The sequence below is a fragment of the Podarcis gaigeae genome, assembly GCF_964106915.1.
Source record: "Podarcis gaigeae genome assembly, chromosome: 11".
NCBI lineage: Eukaryota > Metazoa > Chordata > Lepidosauria > Squamata > Lacertidae > Podarcis > Podarcis gaigeae.
The window spans coordinates 46,433,589-46,443,226 of NC_139687.1; the positions used below are offsets into that span (position 1 = coordinate 46,433,589).

At 43.0% G+C, this 9,638-nt stretch overlaps 1 long non-coding RNA gene across 1 annotated transcript; it reads left to right on the forward strand.

The window, feature by feature from the left end:
• The first annotated feature begins 954 nt into the window (after nt 1–954).
• On the forward strand, nt 955–7,854 carry LOC310827583. The gene is made up of 3 exons (XR_014556440.1): nt 955–1,025; nt 1,121–1,331; nt 7,484–7,854. It is a non-coding gene; the product is annotated as an uncharacterized lncRNA (long non-coding RNA).
• Nucleotides 7,855–9,638: the final 1,784 nt, after the last annotated feature.

Sequence of the window (9,638 nt, forward strand, 5' to 3'; positions counted from 1 at the left end):
AAAACCCTCAAGTCTACAGAATGGAATCATTTATTGTGCCTAATTCAGGAGTAATTGCAGGAGTCAAGTACTTTTGTATAAAACATTTTCTCCAATATTGCCAACAGAGTTCTTGCAGGCCCAGACCACACATTCTCCCCTCCTCAGGTGAGCTACCAAATAAACAAGACCATGGAAGAGAGCTGGGTGCCAGGGACTGGCATGGGCTGATTTAAATCCACCAGGAGTGGACCTGAGGAAAGCCTGATTGTTCCCCCAGGCCCACCCCCAGAAAGCCAAGCCCTCCACACCAGCCTGCCATTGGCCAATTCTGTAGGCTGACATGGGGCAGGTTTTCATGGCAAGGAACAGTCCCTGACATGCAGCCCTGCACCATTGGCAGGGGGCAAGCTCTGGCTGTTCCGCAATGCCGTGGTACCCCTAAAAGGGGGTAAGCAGACTTCCTTGTAAGGTTCCCTGATTGTGCATTTATATTTAATACTAGGGACTGCTTTCCCCACTTGCTCCTCTCACCAATGCCACCTACCAGCCAGTCCCTTTGCCAACCCCCCTTCCCCCACACCTGACCAACCCTTACTCTCTTTATGCCTCACCCACTCCCTTGTCTATCCCCTCACAGCTCACCCAAACCTCTCCCCCCTCATAGCTCAATCCCAATCCCTCCTCCTCACAGCTCGCCCCACCCCTCCCAGTCACAGATCACTCCAAGCCCCTCCCTCTTTCTAACAGCTCACCTCACCGTCTTTGAAAGGAGGGTACGGGGTAAGTGGTTTGGCACTCTGCTCTCTGAAGTACCTCCCATCCTCTGCTATGCAACTCATCTTGGCTGTCTGTTTGCTTGCGCATCTGCCTGCTAGCCTGTTATCATGCTGGAGTTTCTGTGGCCACCTATTGGTGACCTCACAAGCTGCAGCGTGATGACAGCCTTACTGCTTTATTATATAGTAAGAAATAGTATGGGATATAGATAGGGATAATAATGCTGTGGGCTTGATATCAAGAGGTCCTTCCATTTCCTCCTGCAGGTCTGTGTCTTGCTCTTCCTCTCATTTACTCCTCTTCCCTGAATTTGCAGTGCAGCAGGTATAACATTTCTTCTGTTTATTTCTTCTGTTTACAGTGGCTGTAGCTGCTGGCATTATCCAATCACTTAAGCAATTATACATGGTGAATCACAGGTATGAGTCAGCAAATTCTGGCACTGTACTGCAGGGCAACACCGGACCAAAGTCTAGCTAGAGTGACATTCATTTCCTGCCTCTTGAATATACAGCGCTTGAGCCTTGCATGACCTTGAAAGTTTAAATTCCAGGGAGCCACTTTGCAGAAGGGTAAGTTCTGTTTCTCAAATACCAATGTGCAGATTGGTTTGAGTTATGGTTGCTTTGGAACCGTTCTTTCCCATACAACATAAAAGAAAAACTGCATTGTTTTCTGCTGTTACTCTCAGTAGGGACCTTCTTTAAAAAGCGAAGGAGCTCAGTCAAATACATGAAACTTCAGATGGAAGAAAACATAGACACAGAGAAGCCACAGCTGTACACAAATTATTTTTTGTAAACTTTGGGTTTTGGTTCATTATCTTAGCATTATTTTCTTCTACCAGCTCGGAAGACAGTCTAAGGTCTGTTTTCCAGGATAACTCCATGGGGGAAAGAAGCAAAAACATCATAAATAGGAACACAGAAAGCTGCCTTGTACTGAGTCAGGCCATTAATCCATCTAGCTCAGTGTTGTCTACAATGACTGGCAGAGGACCTCCAAGATTCCAGACTGGGTACATTCCTAGCTCTGGAGATGCTGGGGGTTAAACATGAGACCTTCTGCCTGCAAAGCAGGTGCACTACCACTGAGTTATGGCCACACACACACACACTGTGATATACTAGATCCCTGGCATGAAAGGGGCATCACATGACTGCTGGGGAGTGGTGCCAAGATTCCTAGGCCCAGCATCAAGCATGCTGCCTGACCCCTGTTCCAGAAGTCCATGCGTTGGTGTGGTCATGTTCATGAAGAGGCCTATATGTGGCAGCTTGACTGATGCCAGAGATGGGACCAGGAACATAACTGCAATTGTGTGGTGTCCCCTTCATGGAGGTAACATATAAAGGGGACACTGAACAGCCTTTATGTAAATCTTCAGATCTCCACCACTGCCCTAATGCAAGGATTCAACATTACTGTTATACCCCCAGATGATACCCCAGTTATATTATATTTAAACTGGTGGTCATAGCTCAGTGGTAGAGCATCTGCTTTGCATGCGGAAGGTTCATGGTTCAATCCCCAGTATCTGAAGGTTGGGCTGGAAGAAATTCCTTTCTGGGATCCTGAAGAAAGTCTGCCAGTCAGTGTAGACAACAGCGGGGGGAAAACAGTCATGGAACCAAAAGATTAACAAAACAAAACAAAAGAATTGCCGTGAAAATCCCTGAAATGAGAGGTAATCGACTATAGAATTAAATTAAATAACAAAAATCAGAAAAATTAAGGAAAAATTAACCTAGAATTAAACAAAGACTTAATGAGATGCCGGCTACAAAACTCATTTCACTGAACTAATCAGTTTCCTCAGGAGGAAATAAATAATTTTATAAACCTTAAATGATTTTAAGTGATATCAAACGAACTCAAGAGCAGGGCTGAAACGCTTCCTTGAGTTTACAAAAAAGGTATAAAAACCTCAATGACAAGTTTTAAACATAGCCCTATTCAAGAGAACTTTGTAAACCTTAAATGATTTTAAATGATTTCCAGCAAACTAAAGAGCAGGGATGAAACGCTTCCCTGAGTTTAAAAAAGGTTTTAAGAAAAATTTACAAAGGAATAAGAGATAAGCTGTTTAGGTTTCAAACAAACTCGAAAACAGGACAGAAACTCAAAAACAGGGCTGAAGCGCTCCTGACTGCTGATGTTGAAGACTGCTCTTTTGTTTTGTTTTGTTAGTCAGTGTAGACAAGGCAGAGTGAGATGAACCAATGTCGTGACAATGTTGTATAAGGCAGCTTCCCATGTTCCTGTGTTCCTTCTAAAGAAAGATCATAGTATCATAGAACTATAGAGTTTGATCATCCAGTCCAACCCTTTGCAATGTGGGAATATGTAGCTGTCCCATCGAACCTGCAACCTTGGCATTATCAGCACCACGTTCTAACCAACTGAGCTATCCAGGCTGATCTCAAGATGATTGCACATAGAAGCACTGATGATCCCATTGATAACAGCAACCTTATTAATGGAGTCACAGTATCCAAAATACATCAGACACAGTCTATACTTCTAAGACATTGGACTACTTGATCTCTAAGGGCATGTTTCAGAGATGATCTTGAGATGTTATCTGCAAGCCCCAACAGGATGTCTACAGTATTTTAACAGAATATTGCAAAATGCTTAATTTTCTCCCCCTGGCAAAACAGAAAAGAGGCAATTTGGCAACTATGTCAAGCAAAAGTTTTGCAACAACAAAAAAACCAGAGGGTAATTTATCATGTAGATAGATACCTACTACTCTAATGCTCAAAGCATTTGTGTTGGCTGAAACTCTACCCCATGAAATGCTTTTATGCCACTAAAATTATCCACAGATGTGCTTATTTTAATTCTCCCCCAGCTTCAAAAAATAAAACCCGGGCAAGCAGATTGCAGCAGTCAAATAGTATTAAAAAGCAACATATCCACCCACCTGCCCATGCATCCCCACCCCCATGATCCAGAAAAGGAGTTGCAATCATGGAAGAAGCCTTTCTGTGAATTTCCTTTCTCAGCCAGGAATCATCATGCATGCTTGCGAACTAGGTGTGCCTGCATTCACATTCAGGTACAAAACACCTCGTTTGTGGATGAGAGTCTGCACTTCCATCTGCAGTTGCTTTGTGGATGACGAATGCATATTGGCAAATGTTTACGTGCCAAGGCCCCCAAGCCACCCCCAGGAGAATAATGGCGCGAGGCTGAAGGAGGAAGCCTCAGAATTGCGCCATGGCTTAAATCGTTCCCGGCCACACCCCCAAGCGACCTGATTGGCTGCCTGGCAACCTGACATGACCGGGGTCTCCCCCAGCGTGATGCGGGATGCTGTCCCACCCCGACGCTGAGAAGAGTGGCTAGGTGGCCGGACAGCAACCCGGCCCCACCAAGAAGTGGACCTGATTTCTCAAGCTGTGCACACAGCAGTGCCTGAAATCAAATCTGGAACAGGATACAGTGGTACCTCGGGTTTCAGACGCTTCAGGTTACAGACACTTCAGGTTACGGACTCTGCTAACCCAGAAATAGTACCTCAGGTTAAGAACTTTGCTTCAGGATGAGAACAGAAATAGTGTGGCAGTGGCGTGGCAGCAGCGGGAGGCCCCATTAGCTAAAGTGGTGTTTCAGGTTAAGAATAGTTTCAAGTTAAGAACGGACCTCCGGAATGAATTAAGTTCTTAACCCGAGGTACCACTGTATTTATTTTAAAAATGAGCAAGCAGCAAAGAATCAAATCAAGTCCAGAAACATATGAATGAAACTTACAATAACAAAATCAGTCTAAGCCTGACAAAAAGTCAGGAATTGATCTACAATGAACTAAAAAAGATGTTTAGATAAACCTTCCCCAGAAAACCTGAGGCATTCTTGCTGGGTCTGATGGGAGAAGAAATAGCAAAGATAGACTAAAGACTATTTATGTACACCATAACTGTGGCAAGAACTTTATTGGCCCAAAGATGGAAACTGCAGGAATTACCAACAATTGAGGAGTGGCAGACGAAGATGATGGACTATGCAGAACTGGCCAAGCTGACAGGCAGAGTCTGGAATCAAGAAGACCAAAAATTTCAGAGAGATTGGAGTAAATTTATTGGGTATATGAATAATTATTGTAAAAATGTGAAGACACTAGCGGGACTGATATAAATTCTGCAACGAAAAAAAGGAAGTTCTAGACCAAAGAGACAGAATTGATTATAAGGACATAAAGGTCAGAAGTAGAGGATACAAAGTGTGGTACAAAGACTTGAAAATAAAAAACCTGTTGAAGAGATAGAGGGAAGTCACGAACTCAGTAGAGCAAATAATTTATTTGTTTTGTTATTGATATGTTGAAACATTGTGTTAAAAAAGAAATCAATAAAAATTATATTTTAAAAATATAAATAAATAAATTGTCGCTTTCCCACTTGCTCCAAAACAGTTGCAACAGGTGTCCCCAATATTTTTGTAAAGTCAGAAACAAGAGTATAAGAATGTGACTGCAGATTCACATGATCCCCTTCCAACCAGCTAACCACTGTACCGCACTAGCTTCCATCAAGGATATGGCCCATTCTGAAGACTTCTGTTAATCTCCAAATCACTTGTGGCTGACATGTTGGCCTAAGAGACCAAGTCAGAACATAAGTTTCTTCTGCAAATCCTTCATTAATCAGAAACATCAAGAAATGTTCCCTTTGTATATTCAAACAGAGTGTGTCTTCCAGTAAATTGTCAGCTGTTTCCCTGGCAGGCAGATGTTACTTGTTAGCAAGTGTCATGACAAACTATTTCCCGTCCCCAAAAACCAACATAGACACAAGCCCATATTAGGTGATGTGTCAGCTTAGCTCAGGAGTGGGCAACCTTTCATAGATATATTACACACACAAACACACATATCTCATATATACATATTACACATATATATGTAAATGGATTAAAAATAAGTTATGCTACAGAAAATGTGTTTATTGGGAGAAATATGCACTAACATGCTGATATGTTTTTGTTATGACTTTTTTATTTTTTAAAATTGCACAAACTGATGTGAAAATGCAGTGAACTGAAACAAAGATTGGGAAAAAGGAGACGCTGAAAGAAGCAAAAATTGAGAAATTTGCCCATGCCTAACCACAAGCAGAGGGACACAGGTGGCGCTGTGGGTTAAACCACAGAGCCTAGGACTTGCTGATCAGAAGGTCGGCGGTTCGAATCCCCGTGATGGGGTGAGCTCCCGTTGCTCGGTCCCTGCCAACCTGCCAACCTAGCAGTTCGAAAGCACGTCAAAGTGCAAGTAGATAAATAGGCGGGAAGGTAAACGGCGTTTCCATGCGCTGCTCTGGTTCGCCAGAAGCAGCTTAGTCATGCTGGCCACATGACCCAGAAGCTGTACGCCAGCTCCCTCGGCCAATAAAGCGAGATGAGCGCCGCAACCCCAGAGTAGGACACGACTGGACCTAATGGTCAGGGGTCCCTTTACCTTTTTAACCACAAGCAGACTCCTCATCTTCCCTGTAGAATCCCCATTACTCAAGCGCTCCAGCATAATTCCTCGGGTGGATTTCTATGTTTTGAACCTGGGGCACTTTGAAAACTTGGCCTGGATCGAGGCATGGATCTGTCACAAACATTACATTGACCTTACAAATATTGAACTTGAAAAGGAGCTGTGATGTCTGCTTTTGTTTGCTCTCCCTGGCTCTGCACTTCCTCTCTGAAGCTTGTTAAATTTTACATGATGTGCCAAAAGGGCACTGAAACTAACCAGTCAGCATCTCTTCCTTGATAAGAGGGTTAATCCCTTTAACTTTAGTAGTTTGGCTAACACAAAATCCTTCACGTGTTTTCAATTGTTTATAACCCTGTTGACTTTCATAGACCTTAGCCAGGATATAGAGCATTTCATACTGTGTTTGGCAAGAGTTCTGTCATGGTGTGTCTCTCTGTGTAAAGTTGACTGGGGTTTCAAGCACACACACACACACACACACAAGTTCTTCTGATTTTTAAAAAATATTATTCAACTTTACTTTTGCCTGTTTACATTCCTAATGGTGGGCTCTCTGTCAGGTTGTGGTGATTGGCAGGTGTCTAACCAAGGTGACACTTGAGGATGACCTTATTAGGGAAGACTAAAGGATCATGTGCTAGACATGCTTCTGAAACTCTCCACATTGCCATTTCTCCTCATTGGACTCTAGATTACCCAGTCTAGTTTCTGAAGTGGATTAGACATTTCTTCTCCAATGACACCTGCTCCTCCTCCTCTTCCTCCTCCTGTTGCTTGTAGATGTTTGGCAGAGACCCAAGACTCCATACTCATCACTTTAGTCTCTCTCATATGTCTAGTTCAGCACTTGATGTAATGATTAACTGAGCCCTAGATCTATTACTAATAGTTGGGTCCAGGACTGTCTTTCTGATGAACCTGATATGACCTTGAAAAAGACTCTTACTGGAACCTCCCCCCCCCTTGAATCATTGTAAACATGGTACATTAGTTTACTTTCCGTGGAACATTAGACTTCCAGCAAGTTCAGACAGGCTTAGATCTTTTACTAAGCAGATATTCGTCCCACCTCCCGCATTCAGTTATATAAAGGACAGAGATTGCTCTGACTTTACCAGACACATTTGTTTGTATGTCAGGAATTTAATCCAAAGCGTTGTCTAGTTGTACTGTGCTGGGTGAATTCTTAAGTACATATTGAGGTGTTCTCTTATTTATATTTCTTATTTTCAGAGCAATGGGTCCATTACAGTAAGTCTTCTTCGCCAAAGAGTCCTCATCTGGTTTCCTCAGTAATACCACTTTTTTTTCTTCAAGAAACGAGTGCCTGAGGATAAGAGACTGCCTAAAGGATTTGAAATGCATCTCTCCTAATATCTGAAGTCTCTTCACCAGACTGACTAAAACCAGTTCTTCTCAAAGGTATTTTGATGAGTTGGATGAGATAAAAGAAACACGACCTTTGCTCTGAATCTGAACTGAGAACAAGACGAAACAGCCTAAACATATTCTTAAGAACTCATGTGTGTAGGACATTAAAAAATGAGAAGCAAATGAACAGGGGGAAGTGCCTTACATTAGTTATTTAACTCATTATTGTCTACACTGACTGACAAGCAATTCTCCAAGGTTTTAGGCAGCGTTTTTTTCTGTGCCTAACTGGAGATCCCAGAGATTGAACCCGGATATTTGGGATGCAAAGCAGGTGGACTACCACTAAGCTGTGGCCCTTCCCCAAAATCCTGTTTATGCTTGCTGGGGTATAGATGCAAAGTACAAAAAATGAAAATGCTACACTATATATTACAACTAATCTTCTTTGTCTTCCATTAACACAGTCTTAACAGTGAGTCCATAAGTGACTGTGAAGGCCAATTCTGGATCCACACGTCCTTCCACAGTGGAGACATAGATTTCCAGGCTGGAGTTGATCATGGTGAAGTTTTCCCAAGCGTGCCTTCCTCTTAGCGCGTTTCTCCCAGCATGGTGTAATGGTTAAGAGCGGTGAACTTGTAATCTGGTGAACCAGGTTCGCGACTCCACTCCTCCACATGCAGTTGCTAGCCTTTGGCTAGTCACACTTCTCTGAAGTCTCTCAGCCCCATTCACCTCACAGAGTGTTTGTTGTGGGGGAGGAAGGGAAAGGAGAATGTTAGCTGCTTTGAGACTCCTTAATCCTTAAAGTGGGATATCAAGTCCAAACTCTTCTCTTCATCCTGAGTTTGATCATCTTCAAAGCCTATGATACCTTTGGTAAAGACTGCTGGGGACAACTGCTTGTCTCCAACTGGAGACAACTAATTACAACTAATATCAGGCACTCAATGAACCAGTCAATCTTCACATTGTGGGAAGCCAATGTTAGAAAGTTCCAGAATTATTAACACAACTCAAATAATTGTTCTCTTTGTTCAATGAACACATTTCTTATTTGTTTTCTATAGTTTTACTGCAGTGCTTGGAGGGCACTCCAAATTTTCTAGTTGCTCCAGCAGACCCAAATCTAGAAATGTTCCAATCTGGATTTCACTTACGGCTCATTTGCTATTAAATTGACCAGCGAAAGGGTGACATTTGCTATGACTGGCTAGGAACTAGATGTGGTGAGAGATCTGCAGCCTGCTGCTTACAAGCCATGAATAAAAGGGAAGGTGTATGCAGCTGATATCCTAAAGCCTGCAAGGATTGGCTAAGCTTGTGCTGACCATCTCCTGTGGGAAGATTCTTCCTCCTCTTGGACCCATCTGATTCACATGCCACAAATGGTCGGAAATGCTTTATTACGTGCAATCTGTCCATAGCTATAATGAAAGGGGAGGGAAGATTTCAGAGTAATAAAAAGATATGGTCAGGGGGCAAGCCAGGATGTGGGCAGCAATAGCTGGGATGTGTGCCGTGAGGTCCAGGACATCTAAGGGCAAAATGTCAAGGACATGGAAGAAAGACGGGGCAGGATTCATCACAGATATAGATTCAGGGGAGGTCAAGAGATAACAAGGGGAAGGAAACAGAGGGACACATATGCACAAGTCCAAGGCTCTAAAGCAATAAATGGGAGCTGTCAACCAGCCTGACAGAAGCCTCTCTAGGCTTCCTTTTGCAAAGGCTGCTGGGAAGCTGGAGCTGAAGAGTGCAGTTCAAATGATCTCAGGCAAGCTTCAAAACAGAGCTAAGGACTATATCCTGGCATGTACTGTACATAAATTTCATGCTCCCGGCAATGTGGCAACTTACATATTGCTTAAAGGAACGGAAATGGATCATCTTGAAAGAGGACATGGGTATTTGCATATTGTTATGAATAATATCAACAATTCAATTTCTTACCCACACTTCCTCATAAGTCCCCAGGTGGGTTGCAGCAATGCAAATATATAGTGCTAAATCA